This window comes from Aythya ferina (assembly GCF_964211825.1).
Source record: "Aythya ferina genome assembly, chromosome: Z".
In the NCBI taxonomy this organism is placed as follows: Eukaryota; Metazoa; Chordata; class Aves; order Anseriformes; family Anatidae; genus Aythya; species Aythya ferina.
In genome coordinates this window covers 39,177,915-39,205,541 of record NC_140299.1, presented here as the reverse complement: position 1 = coordinate 39,205,541, position 27,627 = coordinate 39,177,915, and the positions used below count along the sequence as shown (strand labels likewise).

Sequence of the window (27,627 nt, the reverse complement as noted above, 5' to 3'; positions counted from 1 at the left end):
ATGAAAAGTGGACTTTAACCAGATTGTAAATCTGCTCTGTGCTCTGGGGGGGACTAAAACTCAGAATCCAAATCCCATTATAAAATAAAGTATCTCTGTTTTCCTGTTGGTACAGTCTACTTTCCCTTTAAGGTAATTAGTAAGATTGACATTGTCCCCTGTACTGTAGTTTATATCTTAATTTCAAGTTTAGATGCAGTGAGTTGATCACATTAGGTTGTCATTTGTAATTCCCATTTTTCTATACTTTGTCATGGTTTTAAGTGAATTCTCATGTGTTTGCTGTTAGAAGTACTGCACCAGTGTACATATGCTACTCATTAGCATCACTGGTGAGAATTAACAGCTAAAACACTTAACTATGATTTCTAGAAAGAAGATGTGATTAATAGCTCCCTCTGAGTACTGCTGAGAGTTTTCACATTGCCATTTCAAGAAATGGTGTTAGATCTTGAAAAATGTTGTGTAGTATTTAATTATTAAGTATTTAATTAAACAGTATGTTAAAGTATTGAAAACATTCAGGGGAAGGCAACAAAGATGGGTAAAGAGCTGGAAAGCATGACTTGTGAGGAGAGGCTGAGGATTCTTGGGGTTGTCCAGTCTGGAGAAAAGAAGGCTGAGAGGCAAATTCATTGCCCTGTGCAACTTTCTGAGGAGGGGAAGTGGAAAGGGAGGTGCCGGTCTCTGCTCTCTGGTAACTGATGACAATATACATAGTAAGGAACAAAGGTGCACCTGAGGAGGTTCAGACTGGATGTTAGGAAACAATTATTTGCTGTGAGGGTGGTCAGACACTGGAACACACAGTTGATGCCCTCAATTAATTTGATTTAGCTTTTGGTTAGCTCTGAAGTGGTCAGGGAGGACTAGTCAGGCAGGACTAGGTGTTTTTTGAAGGTCCCTTCCAACTGAATTATTGATTCTAACTAATCACGTGTTATATGCGAGACAAATTTAAATTGTATTAGTCATTTCTGTAAGATCCCTTCAACTTAGATATGAAGATGATGATAGCATCTTCATGATGATAGTACAAGAAGTCACATAAATAGCATAGACTCTGGGAACTAATTTCCTGTTAACAAAGAAACATGTTAACTAGGTGATTTGAAAAAGTAAAGTAAATTTAGTTAGAGTAAATTTTATGAGAAGTTGAGCTTACACATCCCTATATTTTATATGTAGAGGCATTATTAACTTTTAAGCTAAAAATAGAAGTATGTTTTGTGGATGTGTACATGTGAATTTATATATATATGAAGAGTATTGCAGAAACAAGACATGCTTTTTCAGATTGATTCAATAAGTGTTTCATGTTCCTTTTAAGAAGATAATCTGAGGAAAAACAAACAAACAAAGAACAACAACAACAAAATAAACAACAAACCTTTATCTACAAAGTGACAAGGTTTGACCCAAGAACAGCATAGTTCACTGAAATGTTTCAGTACATAGCTATTTTACTGCAATTGTGAATTATTATTATAATTACTATTATAGTTAATATTAATATTAATGTTAATTATTATTATTAAATACTACTACTACTACTAATAATAATAACAATAAATACAGCTGTAAATATATTTAAATTGTTAAATAATTTATAAGAAAACTGGGGTAAAAAACATTTCTCTCTTCATGGTTCTTTTTTGTTTGTTTGTTTCAATTTCTCCTTTTCTTTCCATAAACAAATTAAACAGTGAAAAGTACCTTTTAATCTCACAATGTGCATTTCATCCTGTTTAATTTCATGGAACTTTAGGCTAATGCCCCAAAGTGTGCTTAGATCATCAGCAGATCCAGGACACCGATAATCTGTATAATTAAGAATGTAAATAAACCTATTTTTATCACAAATTTTGTGTAACATGTAACTTGCTGCCAAAATGTCTCAAGAAAAAATACAAATTCAAGCAAATTTCTGAGGAGTTTATTAACTTTTAAAAGTTTTAAAATGCAATTAGGTCTATTATGGTTTGACTGCTCCTTTTATTAGTTAACAGGGTATTTGAAAAACTTCATTCTGTTACTTTGGGTAAGGAAGCATATGAAAGCTGAGAACATCAAGGTATCTTACACCTAAGAAAAAAAAAAAAAAAAGTACATGTTTGTAACATTTCAGTGCATTTTTCAACATCCTGCTGAGGATTGTCAAATACATGTACTCTGACTTATTCCTTTGGAGGATAGTGCTAATGTTAAGCTTTATGCACAATAATTGTGCTTATACAAAGCACTAAAAAAGTTCTAAGAATTGTGCTTTACTTGGATGATAACCCAAAGTTGTGTCCTGGAGTTGTGATAATGATAGTAATAAACCAAAATTTACCTGGACAATCAGAAAATTTTGGAGAAAGTAGGGAGGTAAAAATGAGTCAAAGGTAGGAGACTGTGACCAAAATTAGAGTCACTATTTATTTATTTATTTATTTATTTATTTATTTATTTATTTATTTATGTTCTCTGAAAAACAAGCTGCATATTGCTTAATTTCATAATTTGGGTTTTAAAAATCAAAGTACTGCTATCTTTTCTTGTTTAGTTATCTTGCCAAACTCCACTGACACAGAAGTTCTGCAGGTTGTGGGAGACAGAATGTAGTCTTTCCAGCATAAATTCACAGTTCTTTTTGTTCAGGATAAGGTTTGCATGAAGCCACTCCTTTCCCATTATTACCAGGAAAGATTTACAATTTCTACGCAAAACTAAGCAAAATGCTGTTTCCTAGAAATTTCACTTTGACTTTTGTATTAGCTCAGCATATGCCAGCATTAGAACTTTTACCAAATTAGAAGTTATAAAAAAAAAAAAAAAGGAGATAAACAGGGCCAGTAGCAGAGAAGAATGGAGAGATTATCCAACTACATACAAGGTAAAACTTAGAACACTAAAAAAAGATAAAGTCTGATTAGATGAAGGCTGAGCTACTGTGGATTCACATAAAAGAGAATTGCATGTATAAAAGTATTAAAATAAAATAAGAGAACATAAACAAAAATGTTAGAATAGACTGTATTTTCGATTTCTTTGTTTACTCTCTGAATATTTTCCCTTTATAGGTTAAGGACAGCCAAATTCTCTTTACAATGACAACAGTGAGAGCAGAAGCAGATGATTCACCTTCTCTTTCGGCACATAAGTCTGTAACTATGTAACATGTCTCTTGAATAGAAATATTCCAAAACCACTGTAAAACTTTTCAGTTGCTGGGAGCTGGGCCACAAACTGCATTATAACAAATGCATTTTTAAAATAAATTTTCTTTCATTTTATTCTAAACTGTATATTGCCATAGTGGGGCTGTACAGGGTTTCTTAATTTTCTTTCTAGCACTGAAATTTTTCACGTTCCCTTTCATGGACCTTTAATAAATATACTTTTTCCTCTGGTTTGTTCTTCAACACTTATTTGAACATAATACTAAAGTGGTAAAGCTGGCAGCTAGGATGCTGCATACTGGAGTTCCATTTTGTTCTCTTATGATTCATTCTACACACTGATGTAACTAGACTTAGCTCTCCGTGCATCTGGTCTTCATAGTCCATTTTTCACAAGGCTCACTTACCTTTTTCAATCTTTCATCACTATCATCTCTTTTGGACATGTCAACAAAATATCTGTAACTTATTTCTTATTTATTGATTTCTTGTCAGAAATCAAATGAAAATGTGGAAAAAAAGGATACCGTTAATCCTTGTGTAATACCTGTGCAATACTTGTCTAAGATCTTCCTAACATTACAAGTTCTTAGAAACCTCTTTTTTCATTCATTTGTTTGTAAAGTGTCCTACCTTGCCAAGGACACTTTACAAACAGTGGAACAGAATGCTGCCATATTTCTGCATAAAAAGCAGAGAAAGATCTGTTTCTCTCAGGATCATTCTTAGAACAACTAGAGAAAATCTGCTCTCTGAGGGGAAATTACATGAGGTTCAAGTGCTGTAATTTGCAGTGAAGAGGAAGAATAATTGTAAGATTAGAGCAGGGTCATCTATCTAGAAAAGTCATGCAAGTTCATATTAAGCCAAGAGGGACTATTAAGACGTCACTTAGTATCTAAGTAAATTTATCGATATGCTTAGTACTCACAGGTCAGAAAGGTTTAGTGTTTGGAGAATTGCATTTTCATTTCACTAATGCAATTAAAAATATTTAGTCATAGGCAGAAGTTTTTGGATAATCAATGTAAGAAGCTCTGAAAGACAAAGTGCATGAGTTGTTTTGACAATATTAGGCTTATGATTTGTTTTCCCATTTCTTCTCTTTGTGACGGCATGTAAAACAAAATAATACAAACATTTTATTAGATTGCATTATAGTGTCTTGTCTGTTTTTAATGTATCTACAGCTATATAAGTAATGCATTTAAAACAAGTCAACAACAAATCTACTAATTTTTGTTTTTGTTTATGAGGATATAGGAATAGCTACTTGACCATGCTACCACTGAGGAAATTGCAACACTGAACTGAAAAGTAATGAGGTTTTAATAAAATATTGTAAATCCATTCCATTTGTATGATATACAGTCCCTAATTTTGTCATGCACTGGAGTGTAAGATTAGTTAAACAGAAGACGCTGACAACACATTCTTAAGACTATGTGATTTTTGTACAACATTTCATTTTTTCTGTTTATACAAAGACCAAAAAGAATATTTCTTAGAATAAGTCATGGAAATATGTTTTGGAAAAAAGTTGTAAAGTTCCAAACATATGAGAATGTTATAACGTCACAAAAATCTCCAAATAAAAGGTCACAGAGTTCTTTTTAAATTTCTCCCAGATCTGACCAGAAAATAAGAAAAGCTGCTTGCTTCAATCTAAAAAGAAGGATAGGTCTCTAAACTTTCTTTACTAGTTTTATAATAACAAATAATATTAATATAATTTAGGGAACAAGACATAATTTATTTACTCAAATTCAGATTTAAGTAATATGTTAACAAACAAGAGAAGATACTAACTTAACTATTGCATACAGGCATTTTGTCAAATATGTTTATGCATGGAGCTGGACAGCCAATACAGAAAATTCAGCATGAATATTCATGGCAGAAAGTATTTTCTTTTATAGTGAGCATTTGCAGAAGCAGAGACTCTATGTAATGACATGCAGTGGATTAAAAAGGGACTATTTGTGAAAAGGGATGATGAGTGTTAAAAAAGAAAAGTATAATAATCCAAAACTAAGTGAGAATTTACACCTAGAAATATCTATAGCTTTGTTGTTGTTGTTCGGTCAAAAGGTAAGAAGAAAAAAACAAACAAACAAAAGCAAATTTACTTTAACGGTAATAATAATGACATTATATTGCATCAGCTATAAAACAAGGGAGAGTTTATAAAAAAACAGCCACATTACTTTTTGAAAGAAGTGTTTGCTTTATGGAAGCAAAACACCATTTGGAGCTTTTAAAAGAAAGGAGCACTCCTTGTGTAAGTGACTAAGTTGCAACCTAAGTCTTTGTATCTGAGTACATCTTCCCTACCTAAGGGTGTGGGTAGTTCCCGTGTCTTCTGGGACCTTGTTGTTCTTCCTAGATGTTTTAAATTTCAGTTTTCAGAGGAGCATATTCATATTCCCAGTTATTCTCACCCAGATAATGAAAATAATATATTCAAATTTAAATCTTGAAAAGTCTTTTCCTTATATAAAAGTGTGGATCTAATTTTTGTTTTATGAGAAAATGTTATACTTCTAACATTTATATGGGGCATATGTCCAATATATGATACTATTTTTTGCATCAGTTCAACAAATCAAATGAATTTAAAGGTACAGATCTAATTAATATCTGAATTTCTTGCCAATGGTAATACTAAGCAGAATGGAATACCCACTACTGAAGGATCATACCCCCCAACTGTTGCATATTTCTGCTTACAACAAATTATCCTGAATGTCTAAATGCTTTGCAATGTTCCTATTAACACATTAAATCTTATTAACATCATCAAAGTTTTATGCTGTATCTGTGGCTTCTGAGGAAGCCACTAATAATCAGATTGATATTATTCATAGTCCTCAGCACATAAGAAGCTAATATTCTTCCATAGCTAATATGAACAATAGTATTGATATCATGAATGCTGTAGCCTGAACATTATGAACTTTATTGTCAAGGTATCAATGATAGTTTTCAAGTACTTTTTAGCAATCTGCCTAAGCATATGCAATGAATTTTTATATAGACTGAATTTTAGATCTAAAGTGAATTTGAGCACAAAATCAAGTGAAAAAAAATACCATTGTTTCAAGTATTTTATCTTATTTGTGTAGTTTGCTTTCTACACGTATAAGTCTTGATAAGGTAAATCAACTTTACAAGCATAAATATTGATAACATATGATGCACTGTCTAAATACCAAAATGATTTGCAGCAGTTTTTAGTACCAAAGTTGTTAAGCTGTTTGAAGCAGTGTTTCTGTAATGATAAACTCTAAAACTGTTGGCTTTAAAAAATTGTAATATTTCTAGTTAGATAACCACATATGCAAGTCTCTGTGTGCCACGAACTCCCAGAGAACACAATAACCCCTGCATTATTTGTACATTTTAAAAGTTACTTTGTTCTTAATTTTGTAGCTATTTATTCAATGTTTACTATCATATCCTGCAATCTCTAGCTTCGAGAAAGTTTCATGTTCAGTACAGCTGGAGCCAAGCTTGCTGTGAAAACTCTGTCCAAACAAAATTTCATAGACAGGAGTGAATCAAAAGCATTCAGCATTGTGGATTCTTCTTTAAATTACATAATTTTCTATCGTAATTCCACGCAGTTCATTATAAATTCTTTCCCTAGTTTGATATGTACTGAGGTGTTGTTTTTTTTTTCTCCTACTCTTGCCATACCTGTATAGGTTGGTGGAAACTAGAGATTTTGTATGTATCACACTGAAAAGTGTGATGTATAGGCATGGTGCACTTACAGGGGCTTGCACAGTTTTATATGGGGAAAGTAATGAGGAACGACAGAAACTACTGTTCTAATCTGCTGCATGCAAGGGGATAAATATGTTTACTCCTGTAAACTACCAGAGTATTTATTATATGTATGCTAGAATGGTAGAATGATATATGTATGGTAATTGTTTTCTACATTTCTAAATGCATGCATTAGCTAGATAGAAGTTAGAGAGATGATAGATTAATTTAGTTTTAATATCTCTTCATACTTTTTTTTTTCCTGCTATTTTTATTTCTTCTGGACAATGATTTAATGTGTGACTTCTTAAAGATGCTTCAGAATACCTATATAACTGCAACTGATATAACCTCAGGTGTCACTGAAAGAAATTATTAGTATCACCTACTGCATATATTTGTAATGTTTGATTTTGATTAAATCACAAATTTATACCTTATTTTTATGCAAGTCTTGCATCATGATCACATAATTGAAGTTATATAACATAAACAGTTTTAATTATTGATATTGAAGCAGAAGCATTACGGTAAATTCTTTTAGGTCCATGCAGATAATAAAATATTTTTCATTGTGGTGTAAAACAGATCGTTACCTTTCTCTGCGTGTTTGCATTACTATATAAAACAAAAATCAATCAGAGGATCATTATAAGGTCTTAGTTTTTCCTCTCCTCACTGGATCTAATATAGTTTGCACATAATTGCTCCAATATGGGTGAAAATATATAACCAATATATTAATAATAAACATTAAAAAAACAACAACAACAACAAAACTAAATTTAACATAACATTATTTGGTCTCATGTGGGTACTAAATCCCTCTTATACCCTGATAAGAAATTGACAAGTATATCTTTTGGAAGGGACTTTGCCTTCAACAATGCGCAGACATTATTGTATGTTCAGATAATCAAGACTATATTTCAACTTTCATTATATATTCCTTTTGTTTGCTATTAGTCTAATGTTTTCTCTGATATAAAGAGATGTTTTAGCAGAAAGTCAATTAATATTTCTCAATATGTATAAACATATTTTGTTTGCAATAAGTTCAAAATGTCCCTTGATTAGCCCCCTTTTTTTTTTTTTTTTTTCCAAACAGATTTTTCATTCTGTTTCATGGATACCAGATTTCACCTGGAATTCTTTAAATTCAAAGCACATTTGCATTAATATTGCTAATTAATGGATAATTTTTAACATTAATTACTACAACACTTCATCTGTGTGAAGGCACATGCATACGTAATAAGCATTTTAAAATTACTATCATCCTGTATTTGGCTGTTGCTAAATGACAAATGTCATACAACTCTCTTTGAAGACAAACTTTATGTATTTATGTATTTTATTTACATATACACTTATATACAAGGACACACAGACTGATCTAAGTTCTATACATGCATAAATATTTGTATTAGCTGCACAGCTCTAACTCTCTTTCCTGAGCAGGCATTTCAACCAAACAGTATCATATGTAGTCAATCAAAAATGCAAGGCCTTACCTTTACAATCAGAGCTTGATTTCCTAGATCTGTTGTATTTCACTTCAACAGCACACTCTGTGCTAAGGTCTGTGATCCACACTACACTCAAAGTACCAGGCATGACATCTATATATACACAATTCAGTAATAGCAACAAGTGAATACTTAGATTCTTACTTCAGTTCCACATTTATCAAGTGATATTACTCATAGAAAGAGATCCTTCAAGCAAACACTTAATTTGCTTTGAATTGGAGGTGATCTCGATGATACACTTGAAAAAAAAAAAAAAAAAGTGCTCATTGTACAACACCAGATGAAAATACCCGCAGACATTGCACGTACCATTCATTCTACTAACCATGTAATATACATTGTCATTTTGACGTGTAGATTATTTCTCTTCCTCTATCACCTCCACGTCAATCCAATTCACTCATTCTTGCCAATGACGAAAAAAAAAAATAGAGAAGGAAACACGACGGAAAGATTGTTATCCTAGATCTGCATTTGCGGAACATTTTAAAGCCAGTTAGATTAACCAGTGGGAAGATGTTAGTCTTGATAAGAGAATCCCCACTGGTTTTCTGTCTCCTTTAGACAATGAAATCACATAGTTGTGTCTGTGCCTCTCTGTTTTGGATTGTTCTATTTTAAAACATAACAGATTGAGGGCTGCCTACTATCCCTAATTAACTCAAGTTAAACTAATGAGAGAGAGAGGGTGGAGGGAGTGCCAAAAAGAGAAAGATCATGAGTTGGAAGAGATTGAATTACAACTTAAAGAGGATGGAGAAAGGAAAAGAGAAATGGGGGAGGGGGGAGGAGGTGCAGATGCAGTTAGACTGCAAAGTGATTGAGAAGAAGGGCCTGTGAACACATTTACCCTTTGATTCCAAGAAAAGGCAAAGATGTCCTGCAGAAAACACCAGAGAAATATACACAATCCAAAGTTGTACTGAACTCAGACTCTAGTTTCTTGTTAGGAAATACTTCAGCACCCACTGGAGAACAGCTCAGATTCCAAACTATTGCAATGCTATCAACAGCTTTCTCAAGCATGTGTCCACAATTTATTGATGTAGTTCTTTTTGCCAGCAAAATACCATGTAAACTACTCATGGAAGAAAGTGTTTTGCTCTGTCTGTTCTTCCCAAGCTGCACAAAAACATCAGGGAAATGTTAGATTTTTTTTTAGATTGTATTAAACAAATTTAAATGTAGTTTCCCTTATGGTACATGGTAGAAATATGCATACATACACAAAAAAGGTAGAACTGAATGATCCCAGAGCAAAAGCATTTTATTACTTTCTGAGATTTGAATATTTCTAGATTGCATGTGTATTCAAAAGAGGTCTAAATCCTGAAATTTCTTGTTAAAATTTAGTTTGTGGGAAGTCACATTTATATTGACTATATCACAACAATTTTTTGATAGAGTTTATTTGGAAGACTCCCTATGTGATAATACAAACCTGAATCTTATATACGTCTTAAATACATCAGTGATCTTAAATACATTCAGTGCTGTGCTGATTCTGACCTCACAGCACAGGCACTTTTAGGTTACTTGTTGGGTTAGATAATACAGCATTTAATAAAATGGCAGCAACCTAATTTAATACAGAGCAAGTATGAAGTAAGAACTGGGTTTCAGGTGTATGCACAGTGTACATGTAGGTAATGTACTGCGTAGACCCCAGACCCAGAAAAAGATTTGGTCAATAATCCTATATTTCTGAGTCTGGGGTCTGCTCTCTCCACACACAGAGGTGGGAGGCAGAGGAGGAGGACAGGCATGCATTTACTGCAGTTTTAGATGAGGTTGTGAGTTTTACCACAAGTGAGATCGCACCTCTTTCACACTTCCCCATTCCAGACTAAGTCTGGGCAGGAGAAAGTGGTAGTAAAAGCTGAGAAACAACAGAAGTGACAGCAGCACTCTCTTTGGTGTGGTTGAGAGGAGGGCAGACTGGGGGGTCTTGCCAGTTGTGCCAAAGGAAAGGAGTGTGGTGAAGAAAATGTGGTGTCAGACCAAATGAGGTCAGGGGGAGGAAGGTACCAGATCCTCATGTTGGGGAAATGAGAGAAGCAACATGCAGAAAAGTGCGAGAGACAAAAAAAAAAGAGTGGGGCTGGGTGAGGATGAGTCTCATAAAGCCACCAACAGGCAAAGGAGGAAAGGAAGGCCAAGACGAAGGTGCAGCCTGGCCCCTGCCACTCTCACCCCCCAGCAGAGCTCTTGTGGTGCTCCCTGCCTGTGGGCATGCCAATGCCTACACATGCAGCCTTGTGCATGCCTGTGCTTCTACAACAGCCTGGCTTGGGGTTAATAAAGGCAGTGGTTGGTTTAACAAAAGCCGAAGGGATGTGACAGGTAAGAGGGAAGGGAATAGCCTTTTTGGCTGGCTGTGGTTGTTTGCGTCTAACGAGGCCAGCTTGTCGCCAGGCTCTGTGCAGATGAAATGAAGCGATGGGATGAAGCAGGGCAAAGGAGGCGCCACGTCCTGACAGGCTGAGGTGTGACCTGATGAATCCTAACCACCATGGACATCCTTGGGAGTGCAAGGGGAGTAGTGTGGGGTGCCGGGGCACAGCCAAGCCTGGGGAGGGAGGGCGGGAAAGTGGGGCTCTGCAACACCTCGCTTCAGGCCAAGGGCACAAAAGGGAGCTTTAATTACAAACCCAGTCACTGGGACACAGATCTTCCTAAAATGAAAGTTTTATTTGATTTATGTTCTCCAAGGAAACTTTTGACACAATCACTTCATATAGTGCCAAATAGCTTAAAACTGTCATATCTTCATATCATTATATCAACAGAGAGCTTTTCTGCAGGTAGAGGGTTACATATTGTATGAGGAGATATAGGCATTTTCTTTCCAAATACGTTCAGAGACTTGGCCAAGTGCTAAAAAGCCTGGCTTCTAGGCCCTAAGTGTATGAGCACTTGTATCTTCATATTCACTCTGTGACTTTGGGCAGCTAAATCATTAACATACATCAGTGTTAGACAGGTATGGCTTCAACTTTCAGCAGCTGAAAGTGCTACTGACCATGTGTTTCTACAATTACAGGAATACTCTTTCTGATAATGTCTGTGCATACCTGGGTCCACATGAACCAGTGATTTTACTGACATATAAATGTACCTTGTTAGAAAACTTTTACAGGAGGCTGCTGTAGGCAGTTAGGGATGTTCTATTTTAACCAGTCAGTACATAGGTATACGATACCGACAAAATTAATAAAAAAGGAGAATCTGAATCATAAATTGAAAATCAAAAGTAGTGGAATTTTGATTGCCATTAAACTGTTCTCCCCTTGAGAAATACAAGACAGACACTACTAGGATTAAGAAGTTGGCAAAGATAGATTAGGAAGAATATATATGTAACTATACGATAGTTGCATTTAGCATTCTTGGATACTGGGATACAAAAAGCAATAGAAATTTCATTTTCTATCTCAAAATGTGAAAGAAAGATAACTGAAAAGAAAGGAAAAAACAGATATACTACACTTTATTGCCTCTGGTAATGCAAAATCCATAGAAGATACTTTTGCTCTGAATAGTTTGTATTTAACTTTCATCTTATGGTGATGTTTCAAAAATGTAAAAGTAGTAACAGTGGGGAAGTTTGGGCTGCTGCATTTTACTATGCAAAATTCACAGTAGTGATTAATATGTTATAGAAACCATATTATGCTTAACATACAGTGCTGCTTGGAGTGAAAGGCAGTCAGCTGGGTGTGAGATGCCAGAAAGATAACTTTTACCATTTTTATACTGAGTTGTCTGGAACATAACATGTTCATGCAAACTTTCTTTCTCTCTGCACTGGAAAAAAAAAAAAAATAAAAAAAATAAAAATAGAAAACCTTGTTTCCCAATAAATATTATGAACAAATAGTCTTTTAAAAACAAAACAAACCAACCAAACAAACAAACAAAAAAGCAATTAACCTCTATTTTTGCCAGTTTCATATGAAGCACCCTTCTACACTGTAGATATGTTCACATATAACTAAATGATAAGAACCAAATTTACAAAGTTGCAAATTAACTTTTGTCTCTGAACTCTGCAGTATATAATCCCCTTTTTTCCCATACCACACAAGAGATATTTATATATCATATTTCACCTGAAAAAAAAGTATTCATGAGCAAACAGAAGAAAAAGGGAAAAATGAGGACTATTTGGCTGCAGTCCCAGCAGAAAAATGCAAAACACCAAGGAATAACATATACCTGAAACGTACATATGTTGTTGTGTACATTTACACATTTGCAAAGCCAATGCAGACAATCCTGTCTCATGTAGAGGTAGGCTGTGAACTATGCAACAGAGCTCTCAGACCATGAATACTATATCACAAAAAGCTTCCAGAAATGTAAGTTTATGAGTCACCTGAGACTTTGGTACATGGAGTGCCATTGGATTAGGTATTGATTGTTCGGTCTCTCCAGCCCTCAGGCAGGCCATAAGTCTGTTAGCCTCTGAGTCAAGAGCTGGGAGGACAGAGGGTTGTAAGGGACATGGCAGTCTGATTGCTGAAATGAAGGCTAGATTAGGCTGTTCCTTCTGAAACTGGAAAAATAATAGGAGTGGTTGTAGAAATAATAATAATACTAATAATCAACTTGAAAGCAAATTGTTTTCTAAAATATATAGACACAATAATCAAATATGAATTTACACAAATTACTATGATGTCAAAAAGAGAAAAGAAATACAGAAAAATGTGTACTTCTGGCATGACAAACTAATCCTGATATAGGAAAAAAAAAAAAAAAAAGAGAGAGAGAGAGAGAGAAAGGTTGCTTATATCACTCAATGTAAGTAACAATAAGCTATGTTATTTTATGTGTGGCAATCAATGAATCTAGCTAAAAGCTCTCTATTACGGTTAGTATCATGTCCATTTCTAGCAGTCTTTCACTGCAGCTTGAATTAGTCATAGAATCATAGAAGAATTTGGGTTGGAAGAGACCTTAAATTTCATTGAGTTCCAACCCACCTACAGGGCTGGACAGAGACACCTGCCACTAGACCAGGTTACCCACAGTCCCGTCCAACTTGGCCTTTAATACTTACAGGGAGGGATATCCACAACTTCTCTGGGAAAGCACCTCAACTCCCTCATAGTAAATAATGTCTTCCTATTATCTAATCTAAATCTGTCTTCTCTTATTTTAAAGTTTATTCTACATTAAATAATGTAGAATTCCCTCTTCCCTCCATTTCATATCGGGGAGATTTATTTATTTATTCATTTATTTATTTATTTTTATTTTTTTATTTTAGTTTAAATTGCGTAATTATTTTCAAATTATTCAAACAAAACCCGTGTTTCAAGAAGCGTACAGTACCAAATAAATAGTATTATTTTCTGTGTAATACTTGTCACAGAAATCTTATGCAAATCACTTAAGGGTTATGTTTTGCTTTCAAAAGGCAATAGATGTTCCTACTTTATTATGTTTCTTTAGAAAGCTATTATAAAAAAAAATGACCAACACATTATCACAAAAACCCACTTTCAGTATGTACACTACTGCTGCATAAGCAAAGTCTCATATTGTGATTGGTCAATAAATAAGTCCATATTCTGTTTTACATTTTATTATTTCCTAAAAAAAAAATAAAATGGTTTCTGGAAAACCCTGGATAAGGGAAACCAGTAAGACTCTGAATAGGGATCTGTCTGCAGCTTCAGAGAACATGAAAAAATCACTGTAACAAATGTGCATTATCAAATTTGTGTTTTATAACTATTGAGGCTATGCAGAGAACATATATATATATATATATATTTTTTTTTTAAGTAAGATGTCATGAAATTCAGTGTCTGATTTTTGGTTAATTATTGGATCACAAGAAACCTTGCTGCAACAGATCACATTTTGTTCTCTAATGCTGTGTGCCAGCAAGCAAAGCTATTGCTTTAAGAAGTTTAGAGGGCTTCCCAAAGATTTCCATATGAGAGAGAATGAATTACCATACTCACAGGAAAGAGGCTTTTGAGTCATTCATCCCTTCATCTGGACAGCTCAATAGCAGCCAACACATTGAGAGCAGACCCAAGTGAACAGGCATAAGTAGTTGTCCGAACTCAAAAACACTTCTGAGCATCTTCAAGAATTTTCTTTGCTGGGGTTGTGAAGGACAGGCTTTAGCGCCCAAGCAGGTGTCAACAAATGAGAGCGATCAGCCATCTTAGCAGGACACTTCTAGCTGTCCTATAAGTCCTAATCTACCCTTTTCTACCCCTATTTCTCCTATAACTTATGCCTCCACTTGCCTGTACTGCTGTTACCAATCCATATATGCCTTGATTACCTGCCTGACGCTGCATTGCAGAACATTTGTCAACCCAGCCCCAGGCTTTAGACCTGTTTGTTGTGCATAAGCCATACATACTTCTTTTTCTAGCCTTGGATCATGGAAAGCTCTAAAATAGTTATCAGCACTAAATGTAGACTCATGCCTGAAGCTAATGTCACACCAGATTTACAAAATTTAGTGCATTTAGTCATGTTACTGGTATACTACTCCAGCAGTGGAACAAAGTCAGGCCTTCATAACAAGAGGAGACTTACATTTTAGGCATATTTTTGGTATATGGTTTGCATATGCTTTCACACTTTGCAAATATTTTAACATCTTTTGTGTTTCCATTTGTTCTACTGTGAATTCCTGAGAAACATAAATGTGGTGTAATATTCTCACAAAAGCTAAATATCTCCCTGTGGATGGTAATGCATTCCACAGAAGGGAAGCAATAAGTTACATATGGAGAAATTGTCATATTACTCATCACCTTTTGACTCAATCATTTGCAGATCAGTGGAGGATGAAGGACTGTTTGGCACTTCTCCATCCATTATGATCTTCATTCTGCTATGAAATGTATTATTAGTCACCAAATAAAGCTAACAGGAACTTAGGGACTTCAGACAACTCAATCCTCTAAATGATGTCTGACATGGGGAAGCTACCTCTGTGCCTTTTATCATGTGTTTCTTTCAGGAATATCTATGCCCATGGCAATGAAACAATGTATTCCATTTTAGAGGGGATGAAAGTAAAAAATTGTAGTGAAATTGTAGGGATGTAGTAAAAAATTGAAATATATTTTAGTTGCATATTTTAGTTGCACACGTATGATAAAATACACATTTTAGCACATATGTACAACATAAAAAATAAAATTTAACTTTTCTTGATATATATTGGAAATTAGAATAGCAGTAAACATACATTGCTCTTTTTTTTTTTTTTTCCTGCTGGTGTGAAGGATGTATTTAGCATGCTCACTAAAATGAGAAATAATACAAATATTTAACACATGCATCACATTAACAATGTCAGGTTTTCATTAAGTTAGAGAAAATGTTTAAATGTTCAATTTTCTATAAAACACTTCTAAATCCAAATCTGGAAACACATTGCCTAGGAAAAATCTAGGCATAACATTGCTAAATTTGTTGCCAAATAACAAATTTCTGTTTCCAAAACTCATAATCTTGTTACTGTAAATATATATATATATATATATATATACATACATACATATACATATATATATATATATTATATATACATATATATACAATATATATATGCAATATATATATACATATATACATATTGTATATATATATTGTATGTATATATATATATTGTATGTATATATATATATTGTATATATATGTATGTATATATATATATATATATATACGTATATATATATACAATATATATATATACAAAAGAAAAATCTGGAAAAAAGAAAAATAATCCAAAAGAAAAATAATAGATGAGACTCTGCCAGGAAAACAATACAGCGGACTATTTAACAAGAAATACTTTAGTTGCTCTGCTACTTTTTGCAAGGTATGCCCTTGCAGCTGAAATGAATAGCCCCACAGCAGTCAGAAAAATGACCGAGTTTTATGGGGCGTTAGATATTAAGGAGCGAAGCCCCAGGAATGCAGCATTTTTCAGACTGGAGGTGTATGTGAGCAGACAGGTTGGCTCTGGAGTGGGTGATTTTCTGAGATGCCCTGAATTGCTCAGGACAGGTGGGATCTATCTCTCCTATTACTCCTTCTACCTGTAAGTCTTTGTGTTAACAGCTGTCTTAAAGTTGCTATGATTTATTTTATTTTATTTTATTTTATTTTATTTTATTTTATTTTATTTTATTTTATTTTATTTTATTTTATTTTATTTTATTTTATTTTATTTTATTCCCATTTAATTCTTATTAGGAAAACATGAGTTAACTGTGAGAGCACCTTTCCACTGTGTGCTTGCTTGAATGTTAGCTGACTGAACTGTGTAAAGTGACTGTTTTCTATTTCATCACATGAATCAACTCTGACTTTTCCAAGGGCTACCATTTTAATACCTGATATATTTGAAGTTAGTGGTGTATCTGATTAAAAAACAAACAAACAAACAAACAAACAAACCACCACCACCACCAAAAAACTTTTTTTTTTTTTTTTTTTTTTTTTTCCCTGTGGATGACTACCTGAAATAAAGACCTTTTACAGACAAGGAGATTTCCTTTGGATGACTCCTTAGTTATTTGTTCGGGTATTGTTTCAAGTTTCACTGGGTTTGAGATTTTTCTGAAGACAGCTGCTTTATCAGAAAAGTGTTGTATGGGTATGATTACTCAAACCAGCTATTTTCTGTATTAAAAGAACATGGAATTCTGTATTGAATGATTTTTTATTTTATTTTATTTTTTTCCTGCACTAAAGGGACATTTGGACTGAATTAATATGGACTAATTCCCAAAGATTTAATAAGACCGCATACTCAGCTGACATACATTGCTGTCTGATTTGCATTTTAACAGGTTATTCCCTGTAATTAAATGTAATTGTTAAAAGTCTTGTGAGATTCCATTATATTACTTGATTGGTAATTGAGATATCAACAACAGTAATGTTCCTGTAGGATTTTCAGTATATACTTCATTGATTTTCTGTACTACTGCTATCATCTTTTCTTTTGAAAATAATATATTCATAAACTCCTTCATAACTAATTTTATTAGTTTTATGAACTGTTAAAGTGGGCTATCTTGCAGTCTATCTTTAATATCAATGCATATATTCCCCAAAACTATATACATGGATATAGTATCTATGCTAAATATTACATAAAAGATTATTATGAAATGTTTAGTAAAAGGTAAAGTCTTTTGCATATAAATTCATTATTTTTATTGATTAAAAATTGTTAAATTTAAATCTAAATTTCCTGGCTGAGATCATTCAAATCTGCTCAGGTTACTTGAAAAATTAAATATTCTATATTGTCAATTTATTACCATTCATAGTGTTCTTTGACTGTCTGAAACATTATGTAGGTGGTAAGGATTTGCCAGGGCAGAATTCATAAACAACCTCTCTTGGAATAAAAGAAAATAAAGTAATTTAGTACTCATTTCTCATTTAATTTATATCTATACTTAGCAAATCCAGACTAACAGTAGGATCATTTCAATTTATAACATGTGTAATCAGGATTAAGCCCTTAGGCTTTGTGTTAGTGAAAGCAGATGTGCTTGTATTCTTATGCTACGTTATCAAAAATGCATTGGTACAATTCCCAAGCTTTAATAATCATTTTGTGTGTGTGTGTTTTTCCTGTTATCTGAGAAATTTCTTGCATTTTAATGTTCTGCTAGTAGTTATTGGTATGACTTTTCAGATAATATCTGAAAAGATATCTCAATCCCATGCATATAATCACTATGTATTTTATAAAGATCTATTCTCAATTGTTGAATTGCTCTTCTGATGTTACATCTGTCTTTCCTAAAATCCTTCCGTTTTCCTACTTCAGGTATCATTGCTGTCATTAACACTCTAGATCACTTAAGGATAACTCAGGCAAAGAAAACACAACAGTTATTCCTCTCACTTTCCTTTGTTTTCTCTAACAGGATTATAAAAAACTCAAAACTATACAAGAAAAAACAGTTTCTTTACTACCTTACTGCCCATTGTTTCATTTTAGTGTCGTAAATAGGGTCCTAAACAGCTGTAAATAACACTCAAGAAAGGGGTCTGTATCAAAGTATCTGAGAGACTTAACAGTTGTTAAGTCCTGAGCTAACATATATATACTAAATTATAGGCCAGACTTCAATTCCAGTTTTGCTGTTGGTGCTCTTACAGCAAAGACCAGTTAGCCTGTGTGTGCACCTCTAATTTTGGTGGCTGACTAAAAAATTCCAACCTGTCATTCAGATTTAAAAAAGAAAATCATAATCACCAAGGAATAAAATCCTGTAGTTGTTTTAGAATTATAAATATGAAATAAATATAAAAACACACGATCAAATATGAATTAACTATGTTCTAGCAAATTAGATAGCATTTAAACATGACCAGAGACAAGTTCATTTTAATTTCCAATAGCAAGACTGAGAGATCAGTTTACAATTTGGTAAAATAAAGTTTAGGATGAAGATGTATTACAGAAGAATTGAGTACTTCACTTGCTATGGGGATTAATAGTATACTTAAGAATTTCTTTTCTTTTCTTTTCTTTTCTTTTCTTTTCTTTTCTTTTCTTTTCTTTTCTTTTCTTTTCTTTTCTTTTCTTTTCTTTTCTTTTCTTTTCTTTTCTTTTCTTTTCTTTTCTTTTCTTTTCTTTTCTTTTTTCTTTTCTTTTCTTTTCTTTTCTTCTCTTTTCTTCTCTTTTCTTCTCTTTTCTTCTCTTTTCTTCTCTTTTCTTCTCTTTTCTTTTCTTTTCTTTTCTTTTCTTTTCTTTTCTTTTCTTTTCTTTTCTTTTCTTTTCTTTTCTTTTCTTTTCTTTTCTTTTCTTTTCTTTTCTTTTCTTTTTTCTCTTCTCTTCTCTTCTCTTCTCTTCTCTTCTCTTCTCTTCTCTTCTCTTCTCTTCTCTTCTCTTCTCTTCTCTTCTCTTCTCTTCTCTTCTCTTCTCTTCTCTTCTCTTCTCTTCTCTCTTCTCTTCTCTTCTCTTCTCTTCTCTTCTCTTCTCTTCTCTTCTCTTCTCTTCTCTTCTCTTCTCTTCTCTTCTCTTCTCTTCTCTTCTCTTCTCTTCTCTTCTCTTCTCTTCTCTTCTCTTCTCTTCTCTTCTCTTCTCTTCTCTTCTCTTCTCTTCTCTTCTCTTCTCTTCTCTTCTCTTCTCTTCTCTTTTTGGTAAATATTGCTTAAATAAGGTTTGCACATACCTTCTTTAATAAGTGAGAGATTGACCAGTGTTTAGTAATGAAAAATATTACTATTACTGTTTTGTCATAGTCAAGGCCTTAATAAAAATATTAATGTTAAATGACTTTTCTTACTTGTTTTTCTGTGCACATTGTTCAACAGAAGTTGGGATTTGTTCCTAGAAAACACATTTTTCTCAAATATTATATATATATTAAAATTACTTGTCATTTTAATGGGGAGTTTGAAATTTATGAGTTTTCTGTATTTTTGTGTATATTGATTTTCTTTTCTTTTAAGATTCCTTGAGACCTGCTCTCTTAATAGTGAATTCATTTAAAAATCTTCTTCCTCTTTCCTATAGAAATTTCCTACTTTCTTGCAGAAAAAAAGAAAATAATAAATAGGTGGAAGATTTAAAATAGAAATATATTGTCTGGGTTGTTAAACCTTGAAAAAGCTATGAAACAAGGAATTTGTTAAAATGCACTTCCCTTTCCTTTCCAAACTATTCCTTGTACATTTCCTTCTCCTTTGCATACTACATATATACATGTACATGCACACTCTTTTTCAAGAGTGAATGAAAGTAATTTGCTTGTTCCTTTCAAGGTAATTCTGAGTACTGTTTCATCGACGATAAGTTGGGGAATACCACAGACAGAATTTGCTTTATTATGTGATTTGCTTACTTCAACTCAATTGTGTATTAAAATAATTATTGATTAGCTGAGTTTTAATTTGCAGGTTATAATTCCTTATCTTGTTAGATTTCATTTTCAGTATTTCCCTTCCATTCTTTTACAAAAGTTACTAATTTTATTTATTTTTTTTTGTGTGTGTCTGTTGGTAAACTTAATGCTCACTAATTCACATTTGAACATTCCTAACATGAATAATCTGATGTCTGCAAGTGTATTTCTTCAGGCATATGATTCCTGAAATGATTCCTGACTGAGCATAGGTTTAATAAAATATTTTAAATTAAATTGAAAAAGAATGTAGCCAGAGATCAAGGGCTCACCATTCTCAATAAAATAAAATGAAACAAAATAAAAAACAAACAAACAAGTGAACTGCTAAACTGAACTGGCTGCTAAAACTGATTTTTTGACAGATTTTCAAGTATATGCTTGCACATAAAAATGTTTGCATCTCAGATAAACAAGTAACCTATCTTAATGCATCATGGCAATTAAATATGTATAAATGTTTGCTGTACTTAAGTAGATATTTTCCAAATGTACAGAAACCATTTAATTGAAGGAGGTGTCTGAAGAATAAAAGCAAAGTACTAAATGTATCAAAGACAACATCTTAATAAAAAAAAATAAAAATCTGCAGGATGTCTTGATTTACACTAAATAGTATTCAGTAAACTGTCTTGTAAGGCATGTGATGTGTTATAATCCATAGACTTTCAATCTCAGTAAGAAGTAAGGTAAAATTCTTTTGACCTTAAAGTTTGGGTTTTCTGAATGTATTCAAATAAGAAAGTGACCAGGGCTTAGCTAACCAAGAGATAAGGAAACAGAGTGGTATAGAAAATAATAACCTTCTTCCTATTTTCCACTTCCAACCACCCAGCCACTGCTATAATGTGGAGAATAAAACATTCTCAGTTCTTTTAATTCCATAATCATGGGATCCCAAAGGGAGATAGTTGAATGAGTCTTCAATTTTTTTCCTAGTCTCAGCTTATTGTTTTTGAAACCCATCGTTCTGTGGTACTAAAACCTCCCTGTCATGTGTGAGTTCCTCTCCTCACAGTATCCTTTCCCTGCCTCAAATGATGCTCCAAACACAACACATTATTTAAGGAAGATATGCTCTCCAGGGAAGAGGCCACAGCACCAAGCTGCATTTAAGATGCATTCAAGCTGCATTCAAGATGCATTTAAGCAATGCTCTCAGACTTCCAAGATTTGTGGGTGGTCCTGTGTGGAACCAGGAGCTGGACTTGATGATCCTTTTGGGTTTCTTCCAATTCAGGATATTCAAAGATTCTGTGATTCTAAGGTGATATCTCATAAAATCCTAAATGTTTTTTGAATTCAGGCTATCCAGTACTACATTACTTACCAATGAGAAAACTTTTCAAAGAATAAGATGATGGCTAATCTATTATATTTTTTCTTATGGTTCTGAGAATCAAACTTTCAGGCAGTGTAATTTCTTATAATTTTTTTCACTTCAATATGACATGGAACAGTGTTGAACTACAGTCAAATCTCTAGAGAATATTGTAGAAAACAAGAAAGAAATCAGTGAAATGCAAATGATTTGTTTATTACATGAAACTTACACCATGCAGTATCAAATATTTTGAAATATTTTGAAATATTTTAATCTTTTTCTGTTTATATAACTCTTCCTCAAGAGAAAAAAAAACAATTGAAAATACTTCTAGATGAAAATTTTCAACCAACTGCAAAAGCCATACTTTTTATTGCTCTTACTTTAGAAGGTTTTCCTTTAAATTTAGGAACAGTCATTCTCCATTCCACATAGAAGATTCAAGTTAAATGAGAAAACTATTATCTGTCATCAACCATGATGAAAATCAAATGACAAATTGGAGGTGAAAAGTTACGTTTGCTAGAGCTATTACAGTTTTTCTAATCTAAAGTGCTCCTGCTCCACTGCTTGTAGAAATTCCTCCTAATATTGCTGTCTCTTGGAATTCAATAACATACAGAGAGAGGAAAAGGGACGTCCAATGATTAACAAAAGCTCCAACATAACTTGCTGATCAGATCAGTGCACTTCATATTTGTGCACAGATTTCATCTCACAGTGTGGTACACTTCCACACTTAAAATCAATATAAAAGTTTTCTATGTATTTTTGCTTTATGTGTGTCAAATGACTTGGTTATGATATTATTCAACACTCTTAAATATTAAAAAAAAAATCATTAAAAATTGGTAACCCTACTGTGTTACTCTAATTTTCTAGGCATAGTTGTGTATTCAGAATAAGAGTAGTGTAGCACTGTGGTGAATCAGAAACCATAGAGGAGATCAGTGGCAGAGCAAAGTAAATAAGAAACTAAGATAATGAGATACATACAAGTCAATAGAAACTAGGACTTCTACAAGGTTTTTTTTTTTTTTTTTTTTTTTTTTAGAAATGCTAGAGATTTAAAGTAATCTGTGTTGAATTGCTGAAGTTAAAAATCCACTATGGCCATTTATGGCCATTTATGACCATGCAACCTTGGGCTCTGGTCTATGAAGATTATAAAACTGGAGAACCTCTAGGATGAGACTTTGAATGGATAACTGACTGAAAATAAACTGACTGCTGAAGTGTTTTTTCATTGAGGACTTTGAGTGTATGGGGTTCCTGCAGAAATTATGCAAAATAAGGTATAACAAATTTTTTATACTTTCTTTCTCACATAGTGGATGTGTCTAAACAGAATGTAAGGGCAAGAAGTAGTTCGTTTCAGCAATCTGTGTTGCACTGAGATAAAGAATAATTACAGCATGACTGCATGACTAGGCATATTTGAACTGGCTAAAAGATAAAACATCCTGGACTGCATCCAGTGATGGTGTAGTAAAGCAGATTTCAATGAAGGTCGAGTGACACAATATACAGTGACCCTTTTAACAACATGACTGCAGAACTAGATAGAAATTACCTGGAGGCTTACATTTCCAGCATGTAGTTCCCATACAGTATCTTCATATTTTATGATACACCACAAAGAGCCAATCAAGGTTCACAAGGGTCTGTTCAATCAAAGTTCACAAGCGGCTGTTTTAATACACAACACAAAGTATGCCCAGCATTTGGAAACATTAGAATTGCATTTTTTCTTCGTGGGGAGAAGTTAGCCTGAGGCAAAATTCCTATTAAGTTCTCTCCACAGCACTACATCCACAATGAAAACCCTAACAAGAAGTATAAGAAGTGTAGTTGTTTTTTTTTTTTTCTTCCCTCCCCCCCCCATCAAAGACTTCATATTCCACAGCTTATTCTAACTGAACACAAAATGTAGTCATTTACACTATATTTTTGAATGACACCATTTGTCAAAACTACAACTTCCTTTTCCTAATTACCACATTTCATCATGATACCTTAAGTCATCTTTTCCAGAGAAACAATGTCTCTCAATCTTGAATGATATTTTTTGACCACAATACTTAAAATTAAGTTTAGAAATGCAGAGTTGCTCCAGCCACACTGTAGATGGATCCCCCATGCACTTACAGGTAGGTTTCTATGCATACATTTTCAATCCAAATTTTTTTGAAATATTACGAAGCTGTTTTCCTCTTCTCCGAGTATCTACGACACAAGTAAATGACCAGAAGAAATGAAGCCTGCCAGGATTGCTTTAAAGTTGTAGTTTCTTTAGGATTTTTTACGAGGAAATTTTCCTGGAAAGATGTAGACCATACCTTTGTGACAGAGGAAGCTCAGTATTTTGTTTCAAATGAGAGACAGAAAGCAAATAAACAAGAGCAGGGGCTGGAAATCAATCAATAAATCAGAAATCTCTTTGGCAATGTAGTCATACCCAAAGACATTGTTTCTGATGTTTCTGATTGATGTTTCTGATTGTTTCTGATATTCCCAAGCTGACTTTAATTTCATATGAGATTAATATATCTTAGTTAAGTTAGTTCTTATATGGTTTTTACTAGACAAATCGATGGGGGGGGGGGGGAATGGGAGAGGGGGGTGCTGAGGGAGTATGTCTAGATTTATTATTTTCTTCTTGAAAATGTGAATAAGAACTGACATTTCTTCTAAATACACATTTGGGTTTTGAACACAAGAAAAGAAAAAATACAAATAACTTCTAGTAGGTTAGTTTCTAGTAGGTAGTGTATGTGGTTTTTTATTTTGTCTATTTTGGAGAATTTTATCATGGGTGGTTAGGAAAAAAAAGTTTTCATCGAGCTTTTGGAAAAAGAAAGATGGAAAAACAGATCAGTAAAATGAAATAAAGTGGATGACCAGCTTTCTATGAAGCTGATTTCATTATTTTTTTTTCCTGAAAACCTTAAAAGAATGAAAAAAAAATAATATTATGTACTCAACAATTTTTTGAACAGAGTTTTTAAATCAACAAGATACATTTGAAAACAATAGAATGATAAAAATTAGTTTCTGTCAGGAAAGAGTGAATAAACAGAGTCTATTAACTTCAAGAAGTTTAGAAATAAGCAAATTATGACAGGTACAAGGAACAAAAGGGAATATAGCTTTATTGTAGAGAAAAGCTGAGTGAAAAGTCACAGGGCAATGCAATCATGAATTTTCACACAGAGTAAATAGAAGAAACAATAAAGCTCAGCTTTGAGAGCAGATAGCTGAAACAATGAAAATCAGCACTCTCCAAATATGTAGAGAGGTGTGAGAGGAAACGAAGTAATGTGTACTAAACACTGATATAAAAATGTGATAGCTAAGGCACTATTTAAGTTTTTTTTTTTTGTACAGATATTCTCATCTCAGTTGGATTAGTTTTGTTAGTGCATCTTTCAAAGGAATTGCTAAGAGAATTGCTAATTCAGAATAAAGTGCTGACCAAAAGAAGTATGGGATTGAGAGCAAAAATACAAATACTCAAATTCTAAGGAAAATGGTACATACATGCAGCTCTTGCAGATATGCTCAGTGGTTTTGCTGAAGTCCTTGTTTCTGTTCTCAGGTTTTCCATCTGCTAGAAAAGGTGAAAAAGGTTTAAATATATAAGCACATATATATTTATAAAATTTATATATATTTTATTTATTTATTTATTTATGATATACATATATAGTACTGAGAACTGGTTAACTGTTTAGTTCCAAAGTAGAAAAAGTATTAAAGGAGAAAGGATAGAGGAAATCATCTCAACAGTGGAGATTATTGGAAGCCAGCAGAAGGAACATGCAGAAATAGCAACTACGCATTATCATTAAAAATTGTCTGTAATGGCACTGTGTTCTGACACAACCTCAAAGTCTCTGAAATGTTTTGTGAACTTATGTTCATCAGATCTACTGGTATTGCTGTCAACAGCAGACATTTCAGGACATTATGCTTTCCCTTTGTGTTTTCTGTAGAATCATGAATATTAGGCAAAATTTAGTACAGGAAGGAAATTTATTTTATTCCTACAAGAAAAGATGTCTTGTAGAAATACAGTTATAAATACAGAAATACAAATATGACTGAATTTCCCTGGAGGTTGCATCAATATTTTTACATTCTAGATATTACTTAAACTTGTTAAATTATCAACTAGGAATTGATTACGTTTGCATAAAGCATATGTTAACCATAACTAAGGCAGAATAGCAAGTACGATACCAAAATGCAAGACATTTCATTTTGTATTATGCACAAGAACAAAGAGCAGATGAATAGGGGGAAAAAAAAAAAAAAAAAAAAAAAAAAAAGTAATGCAGATATTTATTAATGACTTCAACATATTGACAGCTAGAAATGAGCAGCTTTATGCTGAACTAATATTTTCCTTACAGTGTAGAACTGTCTCATGACCTTCATCCTTTACTTTAACTATTCCAATTCAATGGTACTTCATCAAGTAAAAAACCTCAGCATCAGGACATTGGTTTGGAGACATTCTCAATGATCCATTTTTCTTCCTGCGTGAGCACCAGCAGCACACGGGATGTGAAGTTAGCATGAAAACTGAAACAATAATGAAAAACAAAAAATGTATATTTGCGTTACAAAGAATATGCCACAACTACTCAGCTAAAACTAAAAGAAAAGGAATGCTTACTATCTCCTGTTTTCATCTAAGGCCAAAAAGGAAGTTTCAAAGAAAAGCATTAAAATCTATGGAATACTAATTAGTAGTGTGGAAGGCCAACGCCTTCCCCTCTTCCCCTACTTCCCTACTTTTGTTAGAAAAGATCAATAGCACCTCCTTGTGGTGTAAAAAAAGAAAATAAAACTGATCAGTCTGACATGGCTTTTTATTTCTAAATTGAGACACTGAAGGTAATTCTTATTGGATACACTCTAGAGATTTGACAAGAAAAAAGCCCCAAATACAGAGATATTCAGAGATATATTTGTTATTCTCTATCTGTATATCAAATCCTGAAGCAGATTATTGCAAAAATTACAATAAATAAGGGTCTGTAATTTTTCAGTTGTTTGCACAGGAATCTTACTATAGAGGGACTTTTTTCTGAACAGTGTCAATGCATCAAAATCAACAATCAAATATTGTCACTATTGCATAAAATTATGACCCACAAGTAGGTCATAAACCTAATCCTGCCTTATATTGACACATTTCAAAGGCACAATATTAACAGTGGTTTTCTGTTTTGTTTTGTTTTCTTATATTTTGTGGGTTTGTTGTTGTTGCTGTTTTCTTGTTTGTTTGTTTGTTTGTTTGTTTTCCCTGCTATCATACGTTTTTCTGTGGTAGACTTTTTGCTAAATGGCATTTCCATTATGCTGCCAACCACAGGGCACCTTATAGCACTTCAGGTTATATCTTGGGCTGCATACACATTCTTAGAATGTTCAAGGATCAGTTCCTAACTGTATCTTAAAGAGTATTTATTCCCTGCAGTCAAAGTTTTGCTACCCTCTCCACCCAAACTGTGGATAAAACAAAGATGCAATAATATGTCTTCTAGCAAGTTGTTTCCTTCCCATGGAGTGCAAATCCTAGGCAATATTTGGCAAACCAAGTATGTTTTGCTAAACATACTCCTTTGGAGTTGTATCTTTTAAATGGAGGTCTCTTTGGGAAACTAAACATAAAAACTCAGCAAATATATAAATATAAATAAATAAATAAATATATACATAAAGAAGAAAGAAGGGGTCAACAACATCAACAGAAAATACAAAATAAAACAACAAAAATAACAAAAACCAAGATACCAAGATACTTTAGTTTCTCTAAAGAGAGATTTAACTACAACAAAAAAGAGGAAGTTTTAAATGATATTTTGAATGAGATGAGCTTTGAAGCTCATCTCATATGAGCT

The 27,627-nt window shown here is 33.2% G+C and overlaps 1 long non-coding RNA gene across 3 annotated transcripts; it reads right to left on the bottom strand.

Annotated features, from left to right (window-relative positions):
* Positions 1–1,914: 1,914 nt before the first annotated feature.
* On the bottom strand, positions 1,915–26,443 carry LOC311426966. 3 transcript variants are annotated; one of them, XR_014687144.1, is made up of 5 exons: positions 26,397–26,443; positions 26,129–26,302; positions 25,256–25,325; positions 8,450–8,557; positions 1,915–2,085 (listed from the first exon to the last, which is right to left on the bottom strand). It is a non-coding gene; the product is annotated as an uncharacterized lncRNA (long non-coding RNA). The 3 variants fall into 3 exon arrangements; XR_014687145.1 differs by lacking the exon at positions 1,915–2,085 and adding an exon at positions 6,625–6,691; XR_014687146.1 differs by lacking the exons at positions 25,256–25,325; positions 26,129–26,302; positions 26,397–26,443 and adding exons at positions 8,793–8,872; positions 10,661–10,768.
* Positions 26,444–27,627: the final 1,184 nt, after the last annotated feature.